The sequence below is a fragment of the Limulus polyphemus genome, unplaced genomic scaffold (assembly GCF_000517525.1).
Source record: "Limulus polyphemus unplaced genomic scaffold, Limulus_polyphemus-2.1.2 Scaffold1503, whole genome shotgun sequence".
NCBI classification, from domain to species: domain Eukaryota; kingdom Metazoa; phylum Arthropoda; class Merostomata; order Xiphosura; family Limulidae; genus Limulus; species Limulus polyphemus.
This window is the reverse complement of record NW_013667113.1, coordinates 118,882-131,382: the sequence shown is the minus strand read 5'-3', so window position 1 is coordinate 131,382 and position 12,501 is coordinate 118,882. Positions and strand designations below refer to the sequence as shown.

The 12,501-nt window shown below is 34.7% G+C and overlaps 2 protein-coding genes across 3 annotated transcripts in view; one reads left to right on the top strand and one right to left on the bottom strand.

The window, feature by feature from the left end:
• LOC106463854 (neuroglobin-like) overlaps nucleotides 1–1,130 on the bottom strand; it is a 95,590-nt gene extending 94,460 nt beyond the window's left edge. The window contains exon 1 of one of the 2 annotated variants that reach the window (XM_013923933.2): nucleotides 1,008–1,130. The gene's annotated coding sequence lies outside the window, so the exon portion shown is untranslated. The remainder of the gene's footprint in view (nucleotides 1–1,007) is intronic. The other variant, XM_013923934.2, reaches the window with a different exon arrangement.
• LOC106463853 (neuroglobin-like) overlaps nucleotides 1–12,501 on the top strand; it is a 165,595-nt gene that overhangs the window by 68,836 nt on the left and 84,258 nt on the right. The gene's annotated exons all lie outside the window — the stretch shown is intronic.

Here is a 12,501-nt window from a genome sequence, read left to right as displayed (position 1 = left end):
AAGCTCGATATGAAGAGCTACCTGGCATAGTCGCTCTATCTCCGTTGTACATACCGCTTTTCAGCTATTCAGAGCGTCCCAAAGTCGAAAACCGACGAATAGCCAAAACCGAGATTTCTTATTTTCGTTCATCATATTTCTTCAACAGGTCTAGTTTCGACTTAGTTCTAGCAGTAACTACAATTTTATCATAATTTGATATAGCGAAACAGTCTTCACGATCTTGGACTACTTCTTTTAATACTATTATATGCAATATTTATAAGGCTTTAGAATACATTCTAAAACCTAGTAACCCACGTACACCATCTTATAAAAAAGCAAACATAGAAATATAAGAAAAAATTATCTCTAACTAAAAAAAAACTTTGTAGGGCTGGCTACTGAACTTTAAAAAAAGAACCAAACAAGACAGGGATGAAAGTGGACATATCACTTAATCGACTAATGATCATATAGCAGATTAAGCTGTCTAGACTTTACATGGTGAATAAAACTCCTACAATACTGGCTTCCTCAATGATAAAAGAAATAGAAACAGAATTTCCAATCGTAAAATGTTACTCTGTTCTAAAATAGTCATAAAAGTAGTATTGTAAAGTTAATTAAAAAAATGTATAGTGATGAAAGCTGAGATTATATTCAAACACCAAGTTTTCGATAGATAAAGTAGGGATTTTATTCTTCATGTAAAGTCGAGACAACTTAGTGTGCTATGTGATCGCTAGCCGATCAAGTGATATGTCCTCTTTCATCCCTATCTTGCTTGGTTCCTTTTTTCAAGTTCAGTAAACAGCCCTACATAGTTTTTTTATTTATGGATTTTTTTTCCTTATACTTGTTTAGATATTGTTAACTATCTGTAAAATTACGTAGAACATTAAATGACAGGGTAAATTAGACGACAAAATAGCATATATTTTTCTAGAATAAATAATAAACTCAACTTTTATATATATTGTTTATAAGAAATGTATTAAAGTTTCAAAACGAACTATTTCACTTACAGTCGCAGTTTACAATCCACCAGTAGAGAATCGAGCGCAGGCTATAAGTCAATGATGAATCTCTGGATCAAAGAAACACTGACTGCGTTGGCAAGACAAACTCGCTTGGAAAGTAATGTCTGCAGATCGAACGCCAGTTTTGCTTCTTTGAATCAAGGTCCGGTCTACATATAATCAGGGGTGGTGGGATGTTCTTAAACCACGTGACTACTATCAACACAGCTCATTCGTATTTTCAAACTATAAAATGTGGGTTTTGTACACTTAGCTGCAAAGAACGTGGCTCCTTCGTTATTCTATAATCTCAAATCTATTCTGACACAAAAGAAGTATTTGTCAAGATCGTTTGCACCCAGAAAACTATGTTTATCGTCCTGATTTTCTGTCCGTAGATAACCTGAAGGAGTGGATGTAGATCTTCTTACATGACATTGAAACCTCGTGAAGCCTCATATTGCTACTACCATACCCTGACTTTTTGTTGGTTGATATCCCGATGGAGTAGATGTAGATCTCTTTACATGACATTGAAACCTCATGAAGCCTTATATTGCTACTACCATACCCTGACTTTTTGTTGGTTGATATCCCGATGGAGTGGATGTAGATTTTGTTAAGTAATACTGAAACTTCGGGAAACCCTACGTTGCTGCTATCATACTCTAACTTTTGATAAAAAACTACAACATTGCTACAAATGATGGTATTGTACATTTATCAGTTATATAATAACTTCTACCAAAAGAGCTGCTTAGAATTGTACAATAATGATGGCAATTAATAATATATATTCTTAGTTATGAATATTCAGAAAATTACAAAAAAGCTTCCATGATCACTCAGCCCTAGGTCATCAGTTGTGTACCCTCGCTTCTAGCGGTGTTTTTGGCCATTAACCCAAGAACACCTGATGAGGTTGGATTTGCTTCGCCAAGCAACAAAGCAAAATGTTTATACTTATCACATTTATCCAATGTAATTATTACTATTCAAAAAATTAAATGTTCTTTGTCAAATTAGTTAATACTATAAATAACTAAAAGTATATATTGTATTATTAACATTTAATAATGTAAATTACTATAAATTTCTGCGGGCTTATAACGATAGAAACCGGATATGTCGATACCTGTGGTTGGCACAGCATAACATTGTGTAGCTTTGTACTTAACTACAAACAAACAAAAAATACAGAAACACATACAAACTTATGTCTTATTTAGTAAGTGGCAAGTTCCAAGTAAATACCCTAAGAAAAATATCATAGCCTGTGTGAATATATGACCATTAGCGTATCTGGTCTATTTCTAACCGGCTAAACTCATCACAATGTTTTAGGGGGACCTTGTTAAAGAAAGTCTGCACAATGGTCAGACTTGAAATGGAGGGGGTGACGTATGAAGGGAACAAACTAAAGGTAATCTGGTCTTAAAAACAAAAGGATAATTTAAAACATGGAACATGAAGGAACTCAGAGGTAACAGATATAGTTTTAAACTTCTGTGGTGTGGTAAATCCTTGAGTATGTAAGATAAGGATAATGAAATCTATTTCTATCGTATACCGACTATGATAACTGTCGGTTCTATATATAGACAACTACCACAACGTGATACACCTTGGTGAAGTTGAATAAAATGATAGGTATTAAATACTTAGGTGTTGGAGTATATATGTCTAGGATGAAGAAAGTTATTTACATTTTGTATTGACCATATTCTTTTGTTCATATATATTTATATGCTGTGTTCCCTAATAAGTATTTTTGCATTTGTAGTTAGTAAAGATATATTCAGTCCTAAAGAACCTATGGTGCGTTCATGGGTTTCATTTATTTCGATTCTTATGCCCCCACCCCCCACAAACAGACGGGTTCTACCTGGTTTGCGTTCTTGAAGTGAAATTATTTAAATCAGTGTATCACTGCGAGTTCAGGATTTCAGGTGAACAGGTCTAATACCCTTGGCTTGTTTCCTGTTGAGTTGTATAAAGTTTTTTCCCATCCAGAATATCGTTGGTATCTATAGTTTACTGAAAGAGGGCTCCATAAATAAAGTTGTTTGATAAGAAAAATATAAATTATCACTCAGTTTTAGTGAATTTGCTCCCCAGTGGCACAGTGATATGCCTGGGGACTTACAACGCTAGAAACCAAATTTTCTTTTCCAATTTTAATTAGTAAATAGAAATTTCACTCTGATGATGAATGGCCAGAACAGAGACAGTGAGTCCATAGAAATTTTACTCTAGGGGTGAACGATCAGAAAAAATACAAAGAGACAAATGATCAAAAACATTTACGCTGGTAGTGAACTGTCAGAATAGAGACAGTCACTCAATAAAACTTTTAACCTGGTACTGAACTAGAATTAATTTATAAAACAAAATTATGTATAAAAGTAATTATAATAATTTACATAATAATTAGGCATTGAAAATAAGTTACAAAAACAGATCAATACAATAATAAAACTAAATTATTTCAGTAGTTTCTATGAAAACTTAAATATACGAGACGTATATAAAGATTGTATTATAAATCTATATAAATATAATAGTATTGTCTGTTGTATGTCCATGTAACTACTTTGCAGGTTGTGGCTGGATCTTCACCAAAATTGGTCTGGAGGTTCATTGGATCCATGGGGAGATACATACAAAAGTTTCAGTTTTGCATTTTGCGTTTTTAACACTACTTCGCCCACTCTAGATGGATCTTCACCAAATTTGGTTCGTATGTTTCTTCGGTCCATGGGGAGATAGATACAAATTTAAGTTTGGCGGTTTTTATGGGCGTTTTTTTACCATTATTTTTCTCCCTCTTGATGGATGTCCACCAAATTTGCATGAAGGTTTGTTGGGTTCATGGGGAGATACATACAAAGTTTCAGTTTTGCGGTTGTTATAGGCATGTTTACGTTTTTACCACTACTTTTTCCCCTGTAGATGGATATTTACCAAATTTGGTATGGTGGTTAATTGAGCCCATGGGAAGATACATACACATTTTCACTTTTGAATTTTGTATTTAGTGGTTCTTGTGAGCGTTTGCGTTTTTTACAATTACCTCACCTCTTTTGGATGGACCTTCACCAAAGTTGGTTTGGAGGTTCATTGTGTCCATGAGGAGATACATAGAAACTTCCAGTTTTATATTTTATGTTTTGCTGTTTTTATGGATGTTTTTGCGTTTTTTACCACTATTTCGCCTCCTGTTGGTGGATCTTTACCAAATTTGGCATGATGGTTTGTTGGATCCATGCGAAAATACATGTAAAGTTGCGGTTTCACATTTTGTGTTTTGCAGTTTTTATAAGCGTCTTTGCGTTTTTTACAATTGTATATATGGGAAGCAACTTTTCATGTCCTAAGATAACATTTCATTAATCATGAATTTACATAACTTCCGTTCAAGCGACGGGTTTTCTAGCTAGTTTATAAATTCAACTACAACATTTAGGAATATATAAAAATAAACGTTAAAAAAAACGCTAACACCATGGGTGACAACAAAGAAATATTATGTAGAAAAATATAAAAAATATATTACGAATCTATAATGGCTTAGTTTAGTTATAGATTATAAATTTTTAGATTCAGGATTTTTTTTAATCGTCGGTTTGAGTATCGTAAAAATATGGACAGAGAAGATGCACTAATTACAGTGATTAATATATTAAATCAATTGATTAATGATGCTACGGTAACTTGTGCTCTTTTTCTAGATATATTAAAGGCTTCTAACACGATCTTCCAAGAACTTTTGCTCAATAAACTTCATGAAATTGAAATAAGAAGTACTGTTTTAAGTTGGTATAAATCATATACATTAAAAAGAAAACACGTGGTTAAAATAAATAATGTTATGAGCGATGAAATCAACTTACCTGCTGGAGTACTCTAAGAATCATCTTTTGGTCCATTACTATCTTTATTATATTTAAATGATTTCTGTGAAATTAGGTTTAATAGAGAAATGATAGATTTTGCAGACAACGCAGTATTACTCTATAATAACAAGTCTGAGAATGTAAATATTTGTCTATCAAGGGTAATATAAATAGTAATTCGATTCTACAAAAATCACAAAGTATTAGGTATCTTCGAGCAATATTTGACTAAAGATTAAGTTGGAAAGAAGACATTGAATGAACAGAAAAAAAATAAAGATATCAGTAATAAGTATTTACTATTTGAAACATTATTTATCTGAAAATTAAATGAGAAATATCTATTCTGCTTGGTTTGATTCAATTCTACGGTATGGTATCAATATGCTGGAGAGGTACCTATCTAACAAATTTAAGAGTTTTAATACAGTTACAAAACTATTATCAGATGTATTATTATCATTATCACAGTATGGTATTTTTAAGTTACACTTTCAAAATGTAAATATATTACCGCTGCGTAAGATACATATTTACAAACCATTAAACAGATTCAGTAAATATATTCAAAGTTGGCAAAATATAAAATCAACATATCAAAGAGGAGCTGAAGAACAAGGGAATTTAAAACTTTCTAAAGCGAACAAAAAAATCTTTAAAAAATTTTATTTGTATCAAGCACCAAACTTTTACAATAATATTCTAAATGAAATATTATTACAATTTTAGTAATAAAATATACATATTAAGTCAATATTAGAAGTATATATAACTCATATAGAGGAATCAGAAAGTATATTTATAATCTATACTTAAAATAAGTAACTATATATATATAATGTATGAGTTGAAAAATATTTATTAAATGCTATAACATCTTTAAAAAAGGTTAAAATTGCATAATACGTAAAGAAGGAAATATTAATTAATTTATTTATTATTTAATAATATATTTATCTGTGATACACGCTCGAATAACTTTGTGAATCTTCCTTTTTTAAGAGATTGTATACCTTTATACCTTTATTCTCTATTTGTATATTGAGAGTGTTGTGCTTATTTTTTTTTTTTGAATAAATTAAATTTAATGATCGGAGTAGAGACAGTCAGCCAAAAGAAATTTAACCCCTGTAGTGAACGACTGGAATAGAGCTATTCCGTCAATAGAAATATTATTTTGGTAGTGAACAATCGGGATACAGCTAAGAGAAATTTTACACTAGTAGTGAACAATCAGGATACCACTAACAGAAATTGTACTCTGGTAGTGAACGGTTAGAATAGAGACATTCACTCAATAGAAATTTTACCGTGGTTGTGAACGTTCAGAATAGAGTCAGTCAGCCAATAGAAAACTTACTCTTGTAGATAACAATCAAAATAGAGACATTCAGTCAATAGAAATTTTATCCTTATAAAGAACGGTTGAAATAGAGATATTCAGTCAACAGAAATTTTATCCTTATAAAGAACGGTTGGAATAGAGACATTCAGTCAACAGAAATTTTATCCTTATAAAGAACGGTTGGAATAGAGACATTCAGTCAACAGAAATTTTATCCTTATAAAGAACGGTTGAAATAGAGATATTCAGTCAACAGAAATTTTATCCTTATAAAGAACGGTTGGAATAGAGACATTCAGTCAACAGAAATTTTATCCTTATAAAGAACGGTTGGAATAGAGACATTCACTCAACAGAAATGTTATCCTGGTAGTGAGCGATCAAAATAAAGAGAGTTAATATGAATATTTTTCTTGTGAAGACATACTAGAGCCTGATGATCAATGGAAGGTTTGTAACCCTCGTGACGATCTGTCAGAATAGAGATGGACATTCAATAAAAGTTTTATAACTATATTAGTGAGCAAAATAGAGACAGAAATTTCATAACTCTGGAATAAATGTTCAGAATGCGGACGATCAGTAAATATAGATGTTATTAAAAGGACAGCTAACAGTCTGTTTTATAGCTTTGGAAATTTCAGTCTTGTTGTTTTAAACGCGAATGGTTCCACCTTTAGGCTAACATTTTTATACTCAGCTTTCATAATCAATAAACTAATATGTAACAGGTAGTCGCATCTGTCGATAAGTTTACATATCTACTTTAGATGTGTAAACGTATGTGTTCAAGTCCAGGTTGAATAAAATTAGTACGGTATAATTGTAAGAACTAAAGTACTGCTATCTTCACTTCACTTAATTAATCCACGCTCTTAAGGCAAGACCTAGGAGGTATTTTGATACTGTATCTAATTGTTGGATCTTCTTAGTGAAATTAGCGTGATAGCACTTTCCTGATCAATTATCAACCTAATTATTATGAAGCAAGATGCTATTCAATTGCAATATGCACGTGAGAACGTGTCATTTAATCAAATTCTTGTTTTGTGACCGCTAACAATTTTCAAAAGTCAAATTCACAGGACGTTATATTATACTCTCCAGCTGTATTACTTTCTTGATATAAAAAACTGAAACTGAGCTTCAACGGCTCTTCAAGTATGTGATAGATTGAAAAGATTCACCTTTTTATCAGTGTGAATATACGTTTTCAAATGAGGTGCAACGCATTGTATCACCCTTTATCATAAGTAGAAATGGCAGTATTGGTGCATTTTATCTATTCATATAAAAATAATGTCTATTTTTCTGTTGTTTGCTGAAAAGAAAGGTAATTGTTTTCGTAAAAATCATTTGACAAATGAAAATACTATTAGACATTAATTTTTGTTCAATTAGAGTTATTCATATCAGAGTAATGCATAATCATGCGAGCATCAGCAGATATTTCAGGAATACGGCAGCCTTCTAAAAATGTCAGCTACAGTTGTCACAACATTACAGTGTAAGCCTAAGAAGGTCAGTCAAAGTGTGGGGAAAATATGGCAGGCTTCTAAAAAAAAAGCATAATCCAACGGTTGTAACAATATTATTGTTGACTATTAAGAAGTGCAGCCAGCTATTTTCTGAACATTATGGTAGATTCCTAGAAACGTCACGCAGTGCTTGTTGCAATATTATAATAGACTCCTAAAAATATTTCACCCAGTTTTTGTCAGTAAATCAGACTGTTTCTTGTCGTATACTTTAAGTGGTGTTTGAAGACAATTGTAAAGCACTGTCGTTCTAACAGCTTCTTCTCTTTGTAATCTTGAATTTTCATATATTATATCTTCCTTCTAGGTTAAAAATACGTCTTTGAAGCTGAATTTCTTTCTTATACGCCGTTAAAGTAATGTTTGCCGAAACTGGTACATAGAAATGGACATCTGAGTTTATGTCGAAATATCCAAACGTTTTTCATTTATATCTTATTGACTAAGTTCATATTTGATAATATTGGAGAATTTCATCCACATTCTATCACATTCAGTTGACTTGGATATGTGTTGAACAATTACTTTTGAAATGTAATAAGTTGGTAAAGTTCAATGTAGAAAATGTGACAATTTTTCTAAATACCTGTAGTTTAATACTGATATATTGCTCGGTCAGTCCACTTCTTTTCTAGACATTTAACTTACGTTAAAGTTTCATTTCAGTTCTTGAATTATTGTTACCTGGTGGTTCAGGGATAGGACTAAAGACTTACAAAGCTAAAAATCGGGTTTCGATAGCCGTGGTGAGCAGAGCACATATAGTCCATTGTGTAGCTTTGTCTTAACAACGAACAAACAGTCCTCAATCATTTCACTTCTAATATATTTATTTTGTGTCGAGCTTAAATTTTGTTCTACAGTAATAGTACAAAATTATCTACCTCATAAATCGGGCCTGGCATGGCCAGATGGTTAGGGTGCTCGACTCGCAATCTGCGGGTCGCACGTTCGAATCCCAGTCCCACCAAACATACTCGCCCTTTTAGCCGTGGGGGCATTATAATGTGACGGCCAATCCCACAATCACACAATTCGTTTGTAACAGAGTATCCCAAGAGTTGGCGGTGGGTGGTGATGACTAGCTGCCTTCCCTCTAGTCTTACACTGCTAAATTTGGGATGGCTAGCGCAGATAGCTCTCGTGTAGCTTTGCTCGAAATTAAAAAACAAACAAATTCTCTTAAATCAACGAATGGAAATTTTATTTGTAGTTTGTACTTGTTTGGCAAAGATACTAAGACTATTTGCCGTCGTCATTAATTCTGAACTACTGATCAGAGGGAATGCAGCCACTTAACAGCACCCTGCCGCTCACCATCCACGCTAAGGGATTGACTGTCACCTTATAACGCACCTAGAGCTTAAAGTGAGGAAGATATCTTGTGGTATCGCACAAACTCGAATTTCGAACTCTACCAAAAGGCCAAACCACAATGAGTAGAAGTTTTAGAAAAACGTATTTCTGTCTAAGTTTTTGACTTGAAATCAAATGAAAGTTCATAATTCCACTTATTTGACAATGTTTTATTTTCTTTACCTGGAAAGGGTTGGGAATGACCTAGTTATTAGCATTCTGGGCTATCCGAGAATTCATGGATCGCGACGCAAAAACCCACTTCACATGTTAGAGCCATGAATGCTCTAATAAGGGTGACGATCAAACTCACTATTCAATCAGACAAAAGTAGCCCAAGAGTAGGATACTGTTTACAAGTTGCCTTGCCTCTAGTCTACCAGTTCAAACTATGGATGGCTATGAGAATGTAACCCTTGGGTAGCTTTAAGCAAAATTTCTGAACCACACGAAATAAACATTACCTGGCAAATAAGGAAACCGATTTGAGGAAACGTGATTTAGCATACTAATTATAATAGTACACTTAAGATGTCCTGTAAACTAAAGATTGTATATTATTCTTAGACTTACAGAAATTCAGTAGCTAAGGTCAGTTTTTTATACATAATACACCCCCAGCTGCACATGTACTATTCCACAACATTCATGTTTAGTTATAATTATTTTTCCCGTTCTAAAAAGGGTCATTCAATAACATTATTTATATCCACAAGAGAAAACAATGTAATTTTTATAGCTCGACAATATCGTTTGTTTAAGGGAAATAATATTGTTGCTGTGCATTTTTAGCCATCCAGTCAAAGATGGTTGAATGTTGCCATTATTAATTATAGAAGAAAAAAAAAGTTTGAAAATTTTAAAATATTACATGTATAAGCATTACCTGGAGATCTAGGTAACAGATGACGTTATACTTGCTAACCTCAACTCTATTTCCTATTCCGGGTATATTCATGTTACTTAATCGTGAAATTTTTCTCTCATAAAATCTTATTGATATTGCACTAAATTAAGTTCAACAGTTACCTTGTCGAATGATTTAGCAATGCAACCACAGCTTTCATGTCAACTAATGTTTGGTCATTTAGCTAGAATCGTGTGATGCTTTTATTGATTACTTGTTTGTTCACCTGAACGAAATCTTACGGCTTGAACAGTAGACCAAATGGAATGTAACCAGTCAGCAGCATCCACTGCATGAAGCTGATTTTTCCTGGCATAATAGTTGGATTGACTATTACTCTTATAACGCACTCACAGCTGAAAATGCGGTGCTTGTTTGGTAGCACCACGTTTCGAACCTTAAAACTTCAGAACCCCAGTTCGATACACTCGAGTAATTTTTTTTTAAAATATATAACTTGGGTTCCAATTAAATGTCATAGATGTCATTAAAACGTTAAATAGTTATAGTTTTCATACTTGCATACACAGGATGTCGATAAAATTATTAAACATATTGCCCTTCTCTAACTAAAACAACAATAACATTTTAAATTTTCAGGGATTTGTATTTAATCAGTTGTATTAGAAACACTTTAGACCACTTCTTACTGAAACAGTAACTAGAAGTAGAAAAATATGTATTTGTCAGATACAGAAAGAAGTATACAATAAACCAACTGACACGAGAGTTAGAGAAATGGTTGAAGTGATGCCCCTGTGTCCTTGGTGCATCTGGTGTATCACTGTTTTGTAGCTCAACACTGCTTTATGAAACTGGTTTCTCGCTGTTATGCAGCTCAACGCTGTTTTATGCACCTGTTGTCTCACTGTTATGAAACTCAAAAGTACTTTTTGCACATGGTGTCCCACTGTTATCTAGCTCTACAGTACTTTATGCACTTGGTGTCCCACTGTTATGTAGCTCAAAAGTGTTCCATGCACCTGGTATCTCACTGTTGTGTACGTGGTGAGGGGACCTCCCAGGAAAGGTTCTGTATTTTCAGTTACCTTCTCTTGGATCTGAACATCCACCCACGTGTTTGCCGTGCGTGGCGACCCATGAAGGGGAGGAGAGGATCCTTGTGGTTGAGTGGTATCTTGGGCACTGCAACACACCTCTTTGGCCTTGAATTCCTGTAGACGGGTGGCCTTGGGTTGCTCCCAAGGGTCACTTGGCTTGTCCTCGTAGGGCTAAGGTAAACTGATTACCAGTATTGGGCGTTCTCAACGGTTTTGTGGACATTGTGTCTGATGCTGGTGTTTGGGTATAGTGCTCATGAAATCCTGGTGTTCCTGCAGGGTTCTTGTTTGGTATTAGATGCTAGTTGTCAACTTAATCCAAGATTCCTTTTGGCTTTGATGTCGAACCTGCCGAGCATGGGCACGGGCCTGCTGGAAAGCAATGCAGTTCGAAAGAGTGGGATACCTGCAAATTTGGGGGATCCATAATAAAAAGAGAAAGATTCAATGCCTACAGACCTCACCCACCATGGGGTCCTACGAGAGTATGCACAGCCTTCTACCACCAGTTCCAAAGCATATGGAACAGTATTCGGAAGGGCAATGGGGGATATGCTTCCAATCTCCTCTCCATCTTGCTCTCCAATGGCCAGGAAGTTGCTAATGTCCAGAGCATCGCCCATACTCTCGGCGAAAGCTTTTCTCGTGCATCTAGCACTTCTGTTTCTTCCCCCACCTTCTTGGCCATCAAGTCTCGAGCAGAGCGATCGCCTCTTTCCTTTCGAGCCGATCGTCTCTATGACTATAATCGCCCCTTTTCACCGATGGAACTCAACCTTGCTCTTCATCAGTCTGGCACTACATCGGTCTGACCTGATGATGCTCACTATGAGATGCTGCACCATCTCTCTCCTGCTTCTCTTGCTATTCTTCTGGTTGTTTTTCACTGAATCTGGCAGCAGAATGTTTTCCTGATGCTTGGCGCCAGGCTATTGTCTCTAAACCTGGGAAGATTCTCAAGATTCCATCTCATGATCATCCAATTGCTTTGACTAGCCTTCTTTGTAAGGTCTTAGAGATGATGGTTAATGCTCGTCTTGTTTGGTTCCTTGATTCAAACAACCTCCTCTCACCCACCTAGTATTAGTTCCGTCGACAGTGCTCTACCATGGACCACCTGAATCGACTTGAAACGTCGATCAGGGAAGCCTTCTTCAAAAGGGAACATCTTGTTTTCATGTTCTTTGACCTTGAGAAGTCTTACGACACTATGTGGAGGTACGGTATCGTGAGAGACCTCCACTTATATGGGTTATGTGGCCAATTACCCATTTTTATTTGGAACTTTTTACTGGACAGGCAATTCCAAGTCTATGTGGGTTCGACTCTTTCCTGTTCTTTTCCACAGGGACTTGGAGTCCCTCAGAGCTGTGTCTTGAGTGTCACACTTTTTAGCA